General features: G+C 43.8%; 1 protein-coding gene across 12 annotated transcripts in view; it reads right to left on the reverse strand.

The window, feature by feature from the left end:
- rusc2 (RUN and SH3 domain containing 2) overlaps positions 1–20940 on the reverse strand; it is a 123995-nt gene that overhangs the window by 70782 nt on the left and 32273 nt on the right. For 7 of the 12 annotated variants that reach the window (XM_041188550.1, XM_041188540.1, XM_041188530.1 and 4 more), the window contains one exon: positions 1666–1701. The exons of the other annotated variants lie outside the window; for them this stretch is intronic. The gene's annotated coding sequence lies outside the window, so the exon portion shown is untranslated. The remainder of the gene's footprint in view (positions 1–1665; positions 1702–20940) is intronic. 12 annotated transcript variants of the gene reach the window in all.

Raw genomic sequence — 20940 nt, forward strand, 5'->3', positions numbered from 1 at the left:
AGGACATTAGTGAATCATTTGGGTTTTTTTTAATAACAATCAGCAATGGTTTCGTGGTCATCATTAGACTTAAATTCCACATTTTTTACTGAATTCAAATTCCACCATCTGCACTTCAAAAGTACTACATTGACTGTAAAGGGCTTTGGGACGGGAATGAATGTCCAAGTCAAGATGGTGAGTGACCTGGAGGGGATCTTCAAAGTGGTGCTGTTCCCATCCATCTGCTGCCCTTATTGTTCTAGTTGTTAGTGGTCGAGGATTTGGAAGGTGCTGTCTGAAGAACCTTGGTGAATTCCTGCGGTGCATCTTGTAGATAGTACACACTGCTGCTACTTTGTGTCAGTGGTGGAGGGAGTGAATGTTTGAGGATGTGGTGCCAATCAAGCAGGCTGCTTTATCCTGGACGGTGTCAAGCTTCTTGGGTGTTGTGGGAGCTGCACTCATCCAGGCAAGTGGGAAGTATTCCATCACACTTCGGACATGCCTTGTAGGTGGTAGACAGACATTGGTGGGGAGTCAGGAGGCGAGTTACTCATCGCAGGTTTCCTAGCCTTTGACCTGCTCTTGCACCACAGTATTTATATGGCTAGTTCAGTTCAGTTTCTGATCAATGGTAACCCCTAGGATATTGATAGTGGGGGATTCGGTGATCATCAAAGGGCGATGGTTAGTTTCTCTCTAGTTGGAGATGGCCACTGCCTGGCACTTGTGTGGCATGAATGTTACTTGCCACTTGTCAGCCCAAGCCTGGATATTGTCCAGGTCTTGCTGCATTTGGACATGGACTGCTTCAGTACCTGAGGAGTGACAAATGGTACTGAACATTGTGCAATCATCAGCGAACATCCCCACTTCTGACCTTATGATGGGAGGGAGGTCATTGATGAAGCAGCTGAAGATGTTTGGGTCGAGGACATAAAATGAAACAAAAGCAAAATACTGCAGAAGCTGGAAATTTGAAATAAAAACAGGAAATGCTAGAAATACTCAGCAAGTCAGGCAATACCTGCGGAGAGAAACAGAGTTAACATATTACGTCAATGATTTTCATCTATCTCCACGATGATGGCCTGTCTCAGAGTTGTCAGCCAATCAGAGGCTGATGTTACAGGTAGCCAAGGAGGGTGTTGGATGGCAGGAGGTGGACCCGAAAAGGAGGCACCCCCCTCCACCTTTCGCTGTTTAGCAGCCCGCAGGTTAAAACTGCCAGACTGCACTTTGGTTGCAGACTTCTCCCGCCATCCGTTACATAGGAGCGGTGGTGTGATGAGGCCCTTAATTGGGCATTAACCAACCACTTAAGGGCCTCAATCAGGACACAGGCGAGCAACCCACCGGATGCACCCCCAGCCACCCAAAGAACTATGGCAGGACCAGGGTTGGTAGAAATTGGGTGAAGAGATACAGAGATCCAGTGGAGATCATGTATGTTGTTGGGAATACTGTGGATGATCCAAACCCGCAACCTGTGCCACCTAGAAGAGCAAGAGCAGCTTAGGACCACCACCTGCAAGTTTCCCTCCATATTACACATCATCCTGACTTGGAAATATATCGTCATTCCTTCATCGTCATTGGGTCAAAATCTTGGACCTCCCTCTTTACAGCTCTGTGCATGTACATTCACCACAAAGACAGCAGAGATTGAAGAAGGCTGCTTACCACCACCAGCTTCTTGAGGGCATGCGGAACTCACATCTGGAGAATAAATGAAAAAAAATGCCAAAAATTAAGTGCACTTAAAGCACTGCATATGGACCAGGAAGAACAGGAGTGTTTTCTTCCAGGCCCAACAAGCAAACCTATTTACAAACCCTGCATTTAGCTGCTCCCACCCCGACATAGTCTACGACCTTCCCACCAACATCCACGCTCTGCACCTGATCTCTATATCCCTGTTCCCTCAAATCTATCCTCCCTCCCTCCCACCCTCCACTCCACTACTTCACTTGGTTTCAGCCTTGTGTTGCAGGCTTTCCTGTCTGATGGCCTGTCAATCAGGCTGGCTATCAGATGGGAAACATGCTGAAAAAATTTAAAAGATGTCTTGTTGTTGATTTCAGCAGGACAACAGAGTTTCCCATCTTGAAATCCTCCCTTCTCTGTGCCATGCCACCCCCCTCCGGCCACATTGACCTAGCTCGCCTCGGCCGAGTAAATATCAGGGCTTGTATTTCTGCAAAAGAAAATCAATTATCTCCATGAAGAGGGTGGAATATTAGTGGCGGAGGAGCACAGAAGAATAAATAATCTGCCTGGAAGCGTGGTGGAGATAAGTTCAATCGAGGCATTAGGTGGTTATTTGAATAGAAACAATGTGCAAGGGTATGGGGAAAAGGCAGGAAAATGGCACTAAGTCTTGATGCTCATTCAGAGAGCTGGTGCAGACACGATGGGCCGAATGGGCCCCTTCTGCATCGTAACAATTGTGAGATATATCCAGAACAAGGATTTCACAGAATCACAGAATTGTTACAGCACAGGAGGCCATTCGGCCCATTATTTAAACTATTTAAACATACAAATCTGCCTTCCTAAATACACTACAAATCTTACCCTAGGCAACACTAAATAAAATAAACAATGTTTAGTATTCAACATTAAAAATATCATTGATGCATTTAAAAAGATGGAATCGGCTAACTGTATGCGGTGTACAACTTCAATACAGATGGACAAGTTTGAGATTTTGCGGCATCATTTGGCTGTCAATACTATTTTATTCACAGATTTTGTGTTTTGGAATTGTATCTTTACCAGGCTATGTAGCATATACACTGGGTAATGCATATCGCGTCACTTTTGTTTCCTGAAACTTACTTTGGTCACCTTTGTGATTAGAGAGAAATTCCTCAGACATTTTTATTTAGAGCTTTTATTAAAAACACCTTTTTTGCCTCCTCCAGGAGATTAAGTGGCTCATGCTGGATGGGGTTTTCTTGGGGACCATAAAGCCCAATTGCAACATAACTGAATGGGACAGGTGTGATGGACACAGATCTTTCTCTATTCGTCATTTTCATATAGTTCATATATAAAGCTATTACTTTCAGCTTCATAATCTAAAAAAAGCCAAGAACATTGGTGCAACTAAGTAGTGTACTGGAATAGTATGTTCTCCTGTTGCCTTCAATCCAGTCAAGCGGATGGGATGAAAGTTTCCCCTCACTTGTGGCTCTAAAAATCACATAAAATGGGTTATAATGAATTTTCCACATAGGAAATCATTAACAGAATAAAGGTGTAAATGAAAAGCTGATTTCATTCAAAGAGAACAACTGAAAATACAGCCTGGAAATGACTGTTGGTGATATTGGCACCTACTTAACTTGCTCAGAAGACATTTGTTCATTCAGCCAAGTCAGCCATTAATGTGGCCAACAATCTTCATTTAAATAGTGGACAAATATTTTTGCATTCACACAATGGTACTGGAAGTAATTTCAAATTATATATGAGAGGCAATTACTAACAACTGTGATGCCAAGTAACCTTTCACTGGCTTAACTGTGAGAACAGATTTAAAGCAAAAACATGAAATGAAAACACAAAGTTAGCTTTTATAAAGTGGTGGCTACACCTTTGCATTCTATAAAGCAAATTATTCTCAATAACTCTATTGCAGAGAAATGCTGAATGACCACCAGACAACATCTCGCCAGGTTTGTGGGAAGGTAGGGAAAGCGATTATAGGGGTTTGGGGAGACACCAGTTTCAGGGAGTGCATTAGGGAAACCTATAGGTGATATTTTCACAGGTAGTATTCTATCATTGGTGATGGGCTGAATATGGGATTTTTAAAAATTTATTCTATCATGGGATGAGAGAGTCGCTGGCAAGGCAAGCATTTATTGCCCATCCCTAACTGTCCTTGAACTGAGTGGCTTGCTAGGTTATTTCAGAGGGCAGTTAAGAGTCAACCACATTGCTGTGCATCTGGAGTCAACATGTCGGCCAGACCAGTTAAGGATGGCAGATTTCCTTCCCTAAAGGACATTAGTAAACCGGATGGGTTTTTACGACAACAGACAATTGTTTCATGATCACTATTGCGGAAGCTAGCTTTTAATTCCAGCTTTTATTAATTGAGTTCAAATTCCACCAGCTGTTGTGATGGAATTTGAGCCCATGTCCCCAGAGCATTAGCCTGGGCCTTTGGATTGCTACTCCAGTGACATTACCACTCTCCCCATTTGAAGTATTGTTCAAACAGTACAATGAAGTTGTGCACTGCAAGGTTCAATTTGAAGGAACAGCTAGGAAGGAAGCTAGAGCTATTTAGGAAAGTGGAAAACGTATGGTCAGTACTAAGCAAGATGCTTTTGTTCTTGCCAGTGGCAAGTTTCAGAAAGTCTAGATCATCTACAACCTGATTTCAGGCATGCAGGTGAACAAGACAACTGTGTTTGTGGAATTGAGAGCGGTGGTGATGGAACATGAGAGATAAAGTTAGATATTGCTGGATGGCCCAATGCAGATAAAGTAGTGGTCTAGAAATTTACCTGCTCAATGCCTACTTCTCAGTAAAGGTGCTCCAAAGGATCTAAACATCCTCCTAAGCTTTAAATGATGGGCAGGAATCATACTCCTATTATAATGGTAGTGTCGCAAGTAATGCCAGCCAAGTTGGGAAACGACTAAAAAATCAGCATACAGTTTCCATGTCTATAACAAACATTAGAGCTTTTGCATTTTCAAATAAAGGGCCTAATGCTTGCTGAGGCCCTCAGTCCAAGACTGGTTTGCCCCAAGGCAGTCTGTCTTTAAATGACGCTTAATTCTTAGGAGTTGTGAATGGACCTGAACACCAAGAATACCATTGAAAAACCCCAATTCTGAACTTATGAGATAGGGCTACACACCTTCTTAAGAAGAAAGCCCCACCACTGAAAGAACTGTGAAGCTGTGTAATTCATTTCCAGGAGGCAAAAACTGTCAATAATCAAGGCTAGATTGTGAACGAATGAAAAGGAGATGACGGTATCTGAGAAGTCAGGTAAATGTAATCAGGACAATTTGTGCGCATAGAAGGTATACCCCAACACAGCCTGGTTGGGCTGAAAGGCCTCTTTCCACGTTGTAACTTCTGTTACTTATGACGGAGGCAAGGTCATTGAAGAAGTAGCTGCAGATGATCGAGCTGACGGCGCTGCCTTGAGACATCCCAAATATACTTAATCAACCATGTAATATCCTTTCACTCTAAGAAATTTTTTATCTAGTTGATTTGGGATCGATTTGAACCCAGATGCCACAGGTTAAAGTCCAAGCCTACTACATCATTAAAAAAAACAAGTTTCAACCCTTTATTGTCATTACAGGGCATTTCATTTCAATGATAACAATAAGTTCAATGTGATTTAAAGCAGCGAGTGTGTACTAGTGTCAAAGGCTAGACATTTATGTGCTTCCCAATACATTGACATAAAATTGAAATATTAGGGTCACTAGTAATCTAAATGCATGGTCTGGAAATCTTTCAGATTTGTACACAGGTCATAGGATGAACTAGCTCACGTTGGTCTTGGTACAAGTGGCTAAATGTACATAATCATACTATGGTAATTGGATTATCATTAAGTTGATTAGCTTACCAAGTGCAAGTTCAGATAAGAGCCCTGTACAGCAGTATTAATGATAGTCATTCTTATTTTACAATACTTTGAATGCAGCTTCTGAATTCCAGCACTTGCGAACACAAAAATCCTCAAACCATTGATGAGAGTTTTAGAAATGCTCATTATTAACACTTTGCAAACCTACAGTGGAGGAGACCCTCATAAAAAACTGTCAGTTAAAGTTGAAGGATTGGATTGGAAGGGTATTAACTTGGTTAGAAAATTGGTTGAGCGACAAAAGACAGAGTAAGGATAATGGGCAGGCGCTTTAATTGGTAGGATGTGCCTAGAGGTGTCCTGACGGATCTGTTCTAGGATCTCAACTATTCACCGTATTTATTAAAGACTGATGATAGGATGGTTGGTTGGCATCCTTCCACCTGTGGGTGTTCTAGAAATGTAACTTAAGAACCTTGGTGAGGTCATATGCACCAGCTGATTCTGGAAAGGCAAAGTCTGCCACAGTGCCACTCAGGAAGTGTCCTTTGCTGGTGGTGCAGGATGATCTCTGCTGACACCTTGCTTGCTGGTCTGGCATCTGCTTTGGAGATTCTGAAACTACGTCATTGTGGTGGTGAGCTCCTATCCACAGCTGATGCCATTTTCATTGATCATGAGCTAGTGCTTCTCACCTGTGATTGATGTTGAGGGCTTTCATGCCTCTTTTGAATCAGAACTTTGGATACCTTGCTGGATTCTTGGCACGGGCTATCTCCCCATATAGCATATCCTTGGGGATGCAGCCATCTTCCATGCTGTGCACATGCCCAAGCCAGCAAAGCCTCCTTTGCTTGATTAACGCAAGCATGCTTGGCACCTTTTCCTTAGAAAGGTCAGCTTCATTTGTCTTGCTGTGATGCCAAGGATCACGAGGACATGCTGCACTATTGTCTTGGCTTTCAGTCTTAATATGTTGACAAGTTTCCCGTCTGACGTGCATGCAATCACGTTGGCAGAGAAAGTAAGGTCAGTAGGACAGAGAAAAAGATACCAAACAGATAGGATAGTAAGTCACATATTAAATTTGTTGATGACAAAAAGAAAGGCGTCACTATAAGGAGTGTGGATGGAAGCTAACATTACGAAGAAATACTGATGGCTTAAATGAATGGGGGGAAAGCTGTAGCAAATGGACTTCAACATAGGCAAATATCCACTTTGGAGCTGAAAAGAATAGAACAGGGTGCTTTCTAAATTGTGAAAGGCTAGAAACAGTGGCAGTGCAGAGAGACTTGGGTCCAGGTAGATAGATCATTAAAACGTCATGGACTGGTACAGAAAATAATCAAGAAGGCTAATAGAATTCTGGGCTTTATATATGGAGGATAAAAGTAATGCTTCAGCTATACAAAGCCTTGGTTAGATCACACCTGGAGCACAGTGGACACCACAGCTCAGAATAATGCATAGATTCCAAGGGTGAAATTACAAGGAAAGATTGCACATATTCTCTGGAATTTAGAAGGTTAAGTGGTGACTTCATTGAAGTTTTCAAGATGTTAAAGGGAAGAGATATAGGAGATAGAAAGAACTATTTCCACAGGCTGGGGAGTTTAGGACTTTTTTTTTGAAATTCGTTCTTGGGATGTGGGTGTCACTGGCTAGGCCAGCATTTATTGCCCTTGTTAAGAGGTCATTTAAGAGTCAACCACATTGCTGTGGGTCTGGAGTCACATGTAGGCCAGGCCAGGTAAGGATAGCAGTTTCTTTCTCTAAAGGGCATTAGTGAACCAAATGGGTCAAGACTTTTAATTCTAGATTTTTATTGATGGGATTTGAATTTAAAACAAAGTATAAATGTATAATTCTGTCATTTTGACAACAATGAATCAAACAGAAACACACAAGGAAGCTCTTTGTAACCTTTCGAAAACAATAATGTTACTGCTGATAAGACTGGGTTGCAACAATTTACAGCTAATCCCTCCGCTTATCAGCCTCTGGCTGCAGCTAAGACCAGGAACATACGGACAGCCTCTGCCATAGGGAGCCACATTCGGGGAGCTGGCCGAGTAACCAATGCCTGGAAAATTCTAACTGACCTCCAAAAATAGGTCGTAATAGACCATTAAGTATCCTCACTTAGTTGCTCACCATTTGCAAGTGAGTCGCCTTTCAGCTGCCAATCCAACCTCCGGGAAAACAGCTTGGGGTGGGAAGGTGCCAGCCAATGGCGCATGGCTTTGCACCTGCCCACTTCTGTGCTTGCCCCAATTGGGGGTTGAAAATACTGCCCCATGTCTATTGCAAGTACCTTCCGATATACATCTCCAATCTTCAGGAAGCGAACAGAAAACATTTAATGAGACAAAGTCAGAAGCAAATTCTTAAGTCACTTAATTTTATAGATCACAAGTGTAAGAAATTGGGGTCTTTAATAAACAGGTATTTTCTGCATTTTATGAGATTAGCTAAACAGCATTTATTCTCTCTCTGGAAAGAGGATGTGCCATTCAAAAGCTGATAGAATGGCATCTTCTGAACCCACGTATCTATGACCCTCAGCAAGGTGTAAACTAAAGAGCTGACCTTGAGCAGGGTGACGCACAAGGTGGGTGGGAGTAGGTGGCAGTGCTCGTTGAAGCTGCCATCTTCAGATGGAAGATGGACCAGAGGAGGAAGAGGATGATGATAGAGGGGTCGAGGGAAGAGCTCCCTAACACTTCAACTAGAGAGCGGAATGCTGTTATCGCAAGCTGTTAAGGATCATGGAGTCAGAGTTCTACAGCACAAAAACAGGCCCTTCGGCCCATCATGTCTGTGCCGGTCATCAAGCACCTATCTATTCTAATCCCAATTACCAGCAATTGGCCTGCAGTCCTGTATGCTCTGGTGTTTCAAGTGCTCATCTAAATACTTCTTAAACGTTGTGAGGGTTCCTGCCTCTACCACCCACTCAGGCAGTGTGTTCCAGGTTCCAACCAACCTCTTGAGTGAAAAATTTCTTCCTCAAATCCCCTCTAAATCTCCTGCCCCTTACATTAAATCTATGCCCCCTGGTTATTGACCCTTCCGCGAAGTGAAAAAGTTTCTTCCTATCTACCCTATCTATGCCCCTCAATTTTGTATACCCCTATCGAGTCCCCCGTCAGCCTTCTCTGCTCTAAGGAAAACAACCTTAGCCTTTCTAGTATCTCTTCATAGCTGAAACGCTCCAGCCCAGGCAACATCCTAGTGAATCTCCTCTGCACCCTCTCCAATGCAATCACATCCTTCCTATAGTGTGGCAACCAGAAATGCACAAAGTACTCCAGCTGTGGCCTAACTAGCGTTTTATACAACTCCAACATAATTCCCTGCTCTTATATTCTGTGCTTCGGCTAATAAAGGCAAGTATCCCATATGTCTTCTTAACTACCTTATTTATCCACCTGTGCTGCTGCATTCAGGGATCTATGGACATATACACCAAGGTCCCTCTGATCTTCTGTACTTCCTAGGGTCCTACCATTCATTATGTATTCCCTTGCCATGTTAGTCCTTCCAAAATGCATTACCTCTCACTTCTCAGGATTAAATTCCATTTGCCACTGCTCTACCCATCTTACCAGCCCATCTATTATTGTCCTGTAATCTAAGGCTCTCCTCCTCACTATTTACGACATCACCAATTTTCATGCCATCTGCAAACTTACTGATCAAACCTCCTATATTCAGGTATAAATCATTAACATACACTATAAACAGCAAGGGTCCCAGCACCAATCACTGCGGTACATCACTCGTTATAGGCTTCTAATCGCAAAAACAACCTTCAACCATCACCCTCTGCCCCCTACCACTAAGCCAATTTTGGACCCAATTTGCCCTGGATCCCATGGGCTCTTACCTTCTTGACCATTCTCCAATGCGGGCCCTTATCAAAAGTCTTAGTGAAGTCCATGTAGACTACCTTCACCTAGTTACCTCCTCAAAAAATTCAATCAAATATGTTAAACATGATCTCCCCTGACAAAACCATACTATCATTGATTAATCCCCGTCTATCCAAGTGGAGATTAGTCCTATCCCTCTGAATGCTTTCCAATAGTTTCCCTATCACTGATGTTGGACTCACTGGCCTTTAATTACCTGGTTTCTCCCTACTACCCTTCTTGAATAATGGTACCACATTCGCTGTCCTCCAGTCCTCTGGCACCTCTCCTGTGGCCAGAGAAGATTTGAAAATTAGTGCCAGAGCCCCTGCTATCTCCTCCCTTGCCTCACATAGCAGCCTGGGATACATCTCATCACGGCCTGGGGATTTATCCACTTTTTAGTCCACTAATACCTCCTTCCCTTTCAATGCTAATTTGTTCAAGTATATCACGGCCCGCTCCCTGATCTCTACACCTACGTTGTACTTCTCCACAGTGAACACAAGTGAAAAGTAATCATTTAAAACCTCACCTCCGTCCTCCGGCTCCATGTACAGATTACAACTTGGGCCCTATTCTTTCCCTGGTTATCCTCTTGCCCTTAACATATTTATACAATACCTTGTGATTTTCCTTTATCTTGCCCGCCAGTGTTTTTTCATGCTCCCTCTTCGCTCTCCTAATTACTTTTTTTAAGTACCTCCCCCCTACACTTTCTATGCTTCTCAAGGGCTTCTGCTGTTGTCAGCCCTCTGTATCTGCTATAAGCCTCCTTGTTTTTCATTACCCAATCCTCTATATCCCTTGATATCCAGGGTTCCCTGGACTTGTGAGTCCTACCCTTCACCTTTATGGCCCTGAACTCTATTTTCTTTTAGAATGACTCCCACTGGTCTGATGCAAACTTTCCTACAAATAGCTGCTCCCAGTCCACTTTGGCCAGATCCTGTTTTATCATGTTGAAATTGGCCTTCCTCTAATTCAGGACCTTTTTTCCTAGTCCATTGTTGTCCTTTTCCATAACTACCTTAAATCTTAGCGTTATGGTCACTATCGTCGAAATGCACACCCCCCCCCCCCCCCCCACCGACACTTCTACCACTTGTCCAGCTTCATTACCTAAGGTTAGGTCCAGTACCACCCCTTCTCTTGTAGGACTTTCTACATGCTGGCTCAAAAAGCTCTCCTGGATGCACTAAGAATTCTGCCCCCTCTAAGCCTTTCACACTAAGGCTATCCCAGTTAATATTGGGTAAGTTGAAATCCCCAACTATTATTACTCTGTTATTTTTACACTTCTCTGAGATTTGCCTACATATCTGCTCCTCTATCTCCCCAGGACTGTTTAGAGGCCTATAGTACACTCCCAGCATAGTAAGTTCCCCCCCCACCCCACCTTTTTGCTTTTAAGTTCTACCCTTATGGCTTAATTTGAGGAACGTTCTAAGATAACCTACCACCCCTCCTTACTGCAGTAATTGACTTCTTGATCAATAGTGCAATGCCACCTTCTCTTTTACACTCTCTCGTCACACCTGAAGATTCTATACCCTGGAATATTGAGCTGCCAGTCCTACCCTTCCCTCAACCATGTCTCTGTGATAGCAACAATATCATATTCCCATGTGTTAATCAACCCCTTCAATTAATCTGCCTTACTTCTAAGGTTCCTTGCATTAAAATAAATGCAATCCAGCCTTGCATTATTCCCTTGAGCCTTAACAGGTCTATATTTGCTCTGCCTTCCAGACTGACTTAGTTTCTCTTCTATATTTGGCTGTGCATCACCCCCTACTGTACCTCCACTCTGTATCCCATCCCCCCGCCACATTAGTTTAAACCCCCACCACCCCAACAGCACTAGCAAACCTTCCCGTACGGATGGTGGTCCCATTCCAGTTCAGGTGCAACCGCTCCAATTTGTACAGGCCCCACCTTCTCCAGATACAGATCCAATGATCCAGGAAACTAAAGCTCTCCCTCCTGCACCATCTCTTCGGCTAAGCATTCATCCTCCCTATCCTCCTATTCCTATACTCACCAGCATGTGGCACAAGGAATAATCTAGAGATTACAACCTTTGAGATCCTGCTTTTTAATCTGCTACCTAGCTCTCTAAATTGTTGTTGCAGGACCTCATCCCTCTATCTACTTATGTTGCTGGTACCAATGTGAACCACGATCTCTGACTGTTCGCCCTCCCCCTTTAGAACTCCGTGCAGCCGTTCTGTGACATCCTTGACCCTGGCACCAGGGAGGCAACACACCCTCCTGGATTCACGTCTACGGCCGCGGAAGTGCCTGTCTGCACCCCTCACCATTGAGTCTCCTACCACTATTGCTCTTGCACTCTTACTCCTCCCTCCTTATGCAGCTGAGCCATCCACAGTGCCGTGAACTTGGCTCTGGCTGCACTCAACAGAGGAACCTTCACCCTCAACGATTCCCAACACAGAAAAACAGTTCTTGAGCGAGATGTACTGTGGGGCTTTCCTGACTACTTGCCTGCTTTCCTTCTTCTGACTGGTGGTCACCCATTCCCTCTCTGACTGCACTTCCTTAAGCTGTGGAGTGACCACATCAAAGATGTGCTATCCGCATAACCCTCAGCCTCACGGATGTGCTGCCATGTCTCCAGCTGACGCTCAAGCTCCAAAACCTGTTGCTCAAACTGGTCAAGTCGGTGGTACTTCCTGCACATGTGGTCATCCAGACTGCAAGGAGTGTCTAAGAAATGCCACATGCTGCAGGCATTATAACACACGGGACTGAACACATACTTTTTGTTTGTTTTTAATTAAAAGACTATTTCCTTAAATTTAAGCCAAGTAGAAAAACTATTTAGCTTAGTCAATCGTTTTCCGCCCTGACAGAATACAATTTAGAAATGATAGCGGCAGGAACACCTGCCTCAAAGCCAACAGGGTCCTCTTTACAAATGCAAGTTAGGTTCCAATGTGATTTCAACCCAGGCCCTGAGCAGCACAGCAGTGGTGGCTTTCTCGCCACCATTGAGAATTGGATCAAGGGCCATTGGGGGCCCACAAGGTAAATTTGAAATGTTTTTTTTTAAAAAGTGTCCTTGGTAGACCAGAATGGGCAACAGCACTCCTCTGGGCCCCACAAGGAAACTTTGAGTCTCCACTGCCTTGGGATTCCCCTCCCCCGAACGTGATCACCTCCAGACTCGTGTTCACCGCTTACCTGACTTCCAGGGACTGTTCCTGTATGCCCTCCCAGTGCTGGCGTCCTGCTGCCTGAATTCTTGTCCCACCTGCTGGCCAGACCTCCCTGAGTCTTGGCATGACTCAGATTTTCCCCTGCCCCGATTTAAAATTGAGGCCAATGAGTCTGCAATGTATCAATTACTCTTAGAGTCTCAGTCTGAAGCAGCCCAAGTCATGATATTTCACAAAACAGTCTGTTCAGCTTTAAAAACAAAAAACTGCGGATGCTGGAAATCCAAAACCAAAACAGGATTACCTGGAAAAACTCAGCATGTCTGGCAGCATTGGCGGAGAAGAAAAGAGTTGATGTTTCGAGTCCTCATAACCCTTCAACAGAACTAGGTGAATCCAAGGAGAGGGGTGAAATATAAGCTGCTTTCCTTCCCTTCCTTGACCTCTCTGTCTCAATTTCTGGTGATAGACTGTCCACCAATATCCATTACAAGCCTACCGACTCCCACAGCTACCTCGACTACAGCTCCTCACACCCCGCTTCCTGTAAGGACTCCATCCCATTCTCTCAGTTCCTTCGCCTCCGTCGCATCTGTTCTGATGATGCTACCTTCAAAAACAGTTCCTCTGACATGTCCTCCTTCTTCCTTAACCGAGGTTTTCCACCCACGGTCGTTGATAGGGCCCTCAACCATGTCCGGCCCAACTCCCGCGCATCCGCCCTCACGCCTTCTCCTCCCTCCCAGAAACATGATAGGGTCCCCCTTGTCCTCACTTATCACCCCACCAGCCTCCGCATTCAAAGGATCATCCTCCGCCATTTCCGCCAACTCCAGCATGATGCCACCACCAAACACATCTTCTCTTCACCCCCCCGGCAGCATTCCGTAGAGATCGTTCCCTCCGGGACACCCTGGTCCACTCCTCCATCACCCCCTACTCCTCAACTCCCACCTATGGCACCTCCCCATGCCCACGCAAAAGATATAACACCTGCCCCTTCACTTCCTCTCTCCTCACCATCCAAGGGCCCAAACACTCCTTTCAAGTGAAGCAGCATTTCCCCCAACTTAGTCTACTGCATTCGTTGCTCCCAATGCGTTCTCCTCTACATTGGAGAGACCAAACGTAAACTGGGTGACCGCTTTGCAGAACACCTGCGGTCTGTCCGCAAGAATGACCCAAACCTCCCTGTCACTTGCCATTTTAACACTCCACCCTGCTCTCTTGCCCACATATTCCTTGGCTTGCTGCATTGTTCCAGTGAAGCCCAACGCAAACTGGAGGAACAGCACCTCATCTTCTGACTAGGCACTTTACAGCCTTCCAGACTGATATTGAATTCAACAACTTTAGGTCTTGAGCTCCCTCCTCCATCCCCACCTCCTTTCTGTTTCTTCCCCCTTCCTTTTGTTTTCCAATAATTTATATAGACTTTTCTTTTCCCACCTATTTCCATTATTTTTAATCTTTTATGCCCCCCCCACCTCCACTAGAGCTATACCTTGAGTGCCCTACCATCCATTCTTAATTAGTACATTCGTTTAGATATCACCAACTTCAACACCTCTGTGTTCTTTTGTCTGTAACATCTTTTAATTATCTGCTCCTATCACTGCTTGCTTGTCCCTACAACCACACCACCCCCTCCACTTCTCTCCACCCCGCAACACCCACCACCCCCCGCCCCCCCCCCCCCCACCACATGCGCACCCCACCCCCCCGACCCCACCCCACCTTAAACCAGCTTATACTTCACTCCTCTCCTTGGATTCACCTAGTTCTGTCGAAGGGTCATGAGGACTCGAAACGTCAACTCTTTTCTTCTCCGCCGATGCTGCCAGACCTGCTGAGTTTTTCCAGGTAATTCTGTTTTTGTTCAGCTTTAATATATATCATCAACGGCTGGTGCGATAACAAGAAAATTCTTAATCTCAGTGGCTGGAGAATTTGTTGGTAAAGAGAGTTTTAAAGCTGTATGAATTCATTCCAATTTAAAACACTGCGCTCACTTTGGAATCCTTTCTAAAATGAGAGTTATTAATCTCAGAAGAAAGTAGAAGATAAGAATATATGGGCAGTAAAATATTATAAATGAACACAAAACTTGGCTAAGAATAACTGAAGGCCACAATAATTCCTTTTTTGCTTTAACAATATAACTATTAAAAAAAAACATGAAAAGAATCAGTGTCAATCTCTGCATGTAATTTCAAACAATAATGCATTTTATTATAGCTCCAAGCAGATACAGCATTATAATGGTATTATTGCATTCACTGCCACCAATAAGTTATACAAAATAGTGCTTTACAAAAAAAAAAAATCATCAAGGCTTATGAAGATGTAGGCTGAAAATTGAATATTTTTCCAAACTAACTCAGGACATCGCAGAGTTCCTTTATAAAAGTAATAAAAGACTAAGAGCCAGTAAAATGATCCCTTTTAGGACCAGTTTATAAGTCTACACCCATATTGAGGAGCTCAAGGCATAGCTTGTCAAACTTTTCTGGAGCAAGCTTGTTCAAAATGCCTCTGACTTTCCTGAAGATTCCATCTTGTCGTTCTTTCTCATTCAAGGAGTTGGCATCTCGCTTAGTGCTGTTGCTGGCACTTGACCTCCCTCTGTGCTATACTGGCTCTACAAGCTTAATTTCTGTCTCCCAACACTGAGCAAACCTGTGTTGGAAGGACAAAACAAGAAGAGCAAAGCACATTTTTATTCTTCCCATCCCATTCATGCTGAATGCCATTTTCACTGGGTTGGGAAATGTGGGAGGTCGTGACCCAAAGCTCAGTTAAAGAGACTTTGGATTCGCTATTTAAATGCCTACTGCAAATTCAATTTTCCCTGTCATTGCTATTTCCATGGAGGTGGGTGGCTTCCTGAAAGCTGTGAAAACCATGTCAGATGAGTCAGTTCATGATCCTTGGAGGAAGCCTACTGAGGAGTTAGGAACCTTTTGGCAGCTAAGTTTAAAAGCTCTCACCAACTTCAACTATCATAATGTAATGGTGATTGATGATTTAACTGTGTTTTCAATGCAGTGATGGCTCTGTTCTTAAAAGGTAACTGGCCATTAAATTGACCAGCACTGTGTAAGGGTTCAGATGCATTAGTCCTTTCTCCAATGGATAAAGCCCTCTTCTTCTTTCTACAGTATGGAGTATCAGATATGGAGGTATGTAAGGGACCCAGTAGTTTGATTTTCACATTGATTTAATGTCCTGACAACTCCTGAGCCTTTGAGGCCCTCTTCCAATGTACACTAGATACACAATCAAAATGAGCCATATAATAACACTGACAATTCTTTGAAATGCTCATGAAATTGAAAAAAAAATCAGTCATTCAAGAATCCCTCTGAAAAAAATTGCCCCTCTTACATTCCCATAAAACTGTCAAACAAACACAGGCAGTGAAAGCCTCATTGAAGGAACTTTTAACTTTTCATATTACGGAGTACAAAATTTGTGCAATTTCCCAGAATACATGATAAACCAACACAGGTACAATATAATGCCATTTTACTGATAGTATAATTAATGCAGGCCTAGATAGTGACACCAAACATCCCATGAATGAATAATAAAAAAAGATAGTACAGATACTTGGTTAGATAGAGATGCTGGGGTAGAGTTTCCACTTTGCCCACAATCGGTGATTTTGGTGCAAATTGTTGAAAAATACTTTCTCCGGGTTTCTTCTCGAAATCATTTGCTTAACACCAACGCAAAATCTGCTTTGAACCAACTTTATCAGACAGCATTTTAAAACTCAATTCGTTCAAAAGCAAAAAGCTTTAAAAATATTCCTTGAAACATTTGGTAAAGCTTGATTAATACAGCTGAAAATTGGTTAATTACATAGAATAAGCCTTTTAAATCACAGAGTCCAATGCACCAACTGAGTAACCTGATTTTAAATTACTGAAAATGACTTTTTAAAAAAGTAAAAAAAACTTCATGTTACATGTGGGGTAAAACACTCAATTCCTTAGTAAATATTTAGAAAAAAAATTCAAAGCTTTCCAAAACATATCTATTAAGTGTTTGGCATCCAAAAAAATCCAGCTTAACTTTTGGAACCTCCTCAAAGTTTACAAACAAGCACCATTAATGGATATTCCCAATGGCGATTAATACATCTAATACACCCTGGGCGTGTGGGTAGTGTTCTGTTGGTGGCCTGGAGTTTTTGGGCTAGATGTTCCAAGTCTGTGGCAAAGCGACAATGCTCAGTGCTGACCCTGAACAAAGCTGTCCACAAAGGTCCAGTGGTCTTCATGGAACTGCTTTCCCCACAGCAGTTTAAATCATGCAGCAGTAGTCACATCAGTAAACACATATGCTGTCAATCACACTGAAGTAATCACACACAATAAACCAGGGAGTTAAAAGCACCTAGGGCGGAATTTTCTGTTCAATGTGCGGGGGTGGGCCTTTCTTTATCTTAAACTTTAAAACTGAACTTAATCTCCAAGGCAACTCCATGCCTCGGAGATTTCTGTGCTCTTTCGCGTGCATGCTCCTCCCCTCTGCCCGCACAGGTAGTGTTACCAGGTGTGCATCACGCTGGGCGGGCCTTAATTGGGCGGCACGCAGGCAATTGCCGGCGGCTATCAGCTCCGCGCCCGCCCGCACACACTCCTGACCGACCTGTTCGATGGGGAGAAAATTCTCCCCCTAGCGTCCTTCACTTGACCATTTATTTTGCCATCTGAAAATTTAAATTTTGTTTTTGGATTTAGAAAGAAGCTAATATGTCAATATAAATACAATCTTTAAAAAAACGTGGAATTATTTTACAAATGGAGGAACTGGACATTTCACAAGTATAAAATTTGCTTTTCAGAGCCAGTGAGGGTATTTAGCAGTAAATATGAAGTTAGTACTCCATTAAAAAACCAGTCACACCATGTTCAACATGATGTAGCTTTTTCAAGGGTTTTTAGGGTGAAACTAACAACATAAGAATGGACATTCCTTTGAATTCAGAAGATTTCACATTGATTGCATTCTGGGGATGCCTCAACAAATCTGAGAAGGGCAGAATCTGAATCTGATCTCCACGTTATGCTGTAAATGTGTGGACTCCAGAAGTCGCTGCAAGTTTCAATGGGGTAATGATGATGAATGTTAACTGTTTCATCATCATTGCCAACACAAAATCTGGGCCATTAAAACAAGCAAATGATTGTCGAAATTAGAGTTGTGCTGAACACGATTTGCATTTGCATTCTCAAAGGCTCATAGACATCTACAGCTCAGGAGACTGCCATTCAGCCCATCATGTCGGTGCTGGTCAACAAAGATCTGACAACATTCATCCCATTTTCCAACGCTTGGCCCATAGCCCTGGAGGCTATGGCAATGCAAGTGAATATCTAAATACTTCTTAAATGTTATAAGTGTTTCTGACTTAACAACCCTTTCAGGCAGTGAGTTCCAGACTCCCACCACCATCTGGGTGAAAAAATTTCTCCTCAACTCCCCTCTTAGCCTTCTACCTCTTAACTTAAATCAATGCCCCCTGGTTATTCACCCCTCTATTGATGGAAAAAGTGCCTTCTTATCCACCCTATCTATACCCCTCATAAGTTTATACACCTCTATCAGGACCTCTTTCAGCTTTCCCTGCTCCAAGGAAAATAACCCCAGCCTATTCAATCTTTCCTCATAGCTCAGATCCTCCTACCCAGACAGCATCTTGGTAAATCTCCTCTGCACCCTCTCCAGTGCAATCCCATCTTTTCTATTATGTGGTGACCAGAGCTGCACGCAGTACTCCAGTTGTGGCTGAACCAGCATTTTATACAATTCCAGCATAACCTCCCTGCACTTTATTCTATGCCTCGGCTAATAAAGGCAAGTATCCCATTTACCTTATCTACCTGCCCTGCTACCTTGAGGGATCTGTGGATATGCACACCAAGGTCTCTCTGATCTTCAGAACTTTCCAGGGTCCTACCATTCATAGTGTAATCCCTTGCCTTGTTAGCCCTCCCCAAGTGCATTGCCCCACATTTTCCAGGTTGAATTCCATTTGCCACTGCTCTGCCCATCTGACCAGTCCGTTGATATCCTCCTCACTATTTACCACCCGACCAATTTTTGTATCATCTGCGAACTCCTTGATCATATCCCCTACATTTAAGTCCAAATCATTTATGTACACCACAAACTACAAGGGCCCCAGCACCAAGCTCTGCAGAACCCCACTGGAAACAGACTTCCAGTCACAGAAACATCCCTCTACCATCACCCTCTGCTTCCTGCCTCTCAATCATTTTAGATTCAACATGCCACTTTGTCTTGGATCCCATGGGCCTTTACTTTCTTGACCAGTCTGCCATGCGGAACCTTATCAAAAGCTTTGCTAAAGTCTATGTAGACCACATCAAATGCATTATCCTCATCAACACTCTTGGTTACCTCAAAAGGTTCGATCAAATTTGCCCAACACGACCCTTCCTTAACAAATCCATGCTAAATATCCCTGATTAATCTGTATCTCTCCAAGTGCAAATACATTCAGTCCCTCAGAATTCTTTCTAGTAATTTCCCCATCACTGAGGTTCGACCGACTGGCCTGTAATTTCTTGATCTATCCTTTCCTCCCTTTTTCAATAATGGGATAACGTGAGCAGTACTCGGGTCCTCTGGCACCTCACCTATGGCTGGAGAGGATTTGGATATTACTGCCAGGGCCCTTGATATCTCTTCCCTTGCCTCCCTCAACAGCCTGGGATACATCTACAATCAAAAACAGTTCCTCTGATATGTCCTCCCTCTTCCTTAACCGAGGTTTTCCACCCACGGTCGTTGACAGGGCCCTCAACCGTGTCCGGCCCATCTCCCGCGCATCCGCCCTCACGCCTTCTCCTCCCTCCCAGAAACATGATAGGGTCCCCCTTGTCCTCACTTATCACCCCACCAGCCTCCGCATTCAAAGGATCATCCTCCGCCAACTCCAGCATGATGCCACCACCAAACACATCTTCCCTTCACCCTCCTTATCGGCATTCCATAGGGATCGGTCCCTCCGGGACACCCTGGTCCACTCCTCCATCACCCCCTACTCCTCAACCCCCTCCTATGGCACCACCCCATGCCCACGCAAAAGATGCAACACCTGCCCCTTCACTTCCTCTCTCCTCACCATCCAAGGACCCAAACACTCCTTTCAAGTGAAGCAGCATTTCACTTGCATTTCCCCCAACTTAGTCTACTGCATTCGTTGCTCCCAATGTGGTCTCCTCTACATTGGAGAGACCAAACGTAAACTGGGCGACCGCTTTGCAGAACACCTGCGGTCTGTCCGCAAGAATGACCCAAACCTCCCTGTCGCTTGCCATTTTAACACTCCACCCTGCTCTCTTGCCCACATGTCTGTCCTTGGCTTGCTGCATTGTTCCAGTGAAGCCCAACGCAAACTGGAGGAACAACACCTCACCTTCCGACTAGGGACTTTACAGCCTTTCGGACTGAATATTGAATTCAACAACTTTAGGTCGTGAGCTCCCTCCCCCATCCCCACCCCCTTTCTGTTTCCCCCTTCCCTTTTTTTTTCCCAATAAATTATAAAGATTTTCCTTTTCCCACCTATTTCCATTATAAAAAAAAAACCCCACTAGAGCTATACCTTGAGTGCCCTACCATCCATTCTTAATTAGCACATTCGTTTAGATAATATCACCAACTTTAACACCTATGTGTTCTATTGTACTATTGTCGTTGACATCTTTTGATGATCTGCTTCTATCACTGCTTGTTTGTCCCTACAACCACACCCCCCCTCCTCCACCTCTCTGTCTCTCTATCTCTCTATCTCTCCGCCCCCCATACACACACCTTAAACCAGCTTATATTTCAACTCTTTCTTGGACTCGAACTCAAGTTCTGTCGAAGGGTCATGAGGACTTGAAACGTCAACTCTTTTCTTCTCCGCCGATGCTGCCAGACCTGCTGAGTTTTTCCAGGTAATTCTGTTTTTGTTTGGGATACATCTCATCTGGGTCTGCGGATTTATCCACTTTTAAGGCCGTTAAACCTGCTAGTACCTCCTCTCTATGCTAATTTCCTCTAATATTTCACAGTCCTCCACCCAGATGTCTGTATCTGCGTCATCCTTTTCCATTGTGAAGATCGATGCAAAATATTCATTGAGGACTTTACCCACATCTTCCGGGTCCACACCAGGTTACCTCTATGGTCCTTAATTGGCCCGACTCTTTCCCTAGTTATTTTCTTGCTCTTTATATGTTGAAAAAACCCTTTTGG

The sequence above is a fragment of the Carcharodon carcharias genome, chromosome 1 (genome assembly GCF_017639515.1).
Source record: "Carcharodon carcharias isolate sCarCar2 chromosome 1, sCarCar2.pri, whole genome shotgun sequence".
NCBI lineage: Eukaryota > Metazoa > Chordata > Chondrichthyes > Lamniformes > Lamnidae > Carcharodon > Carcharodon carcharias.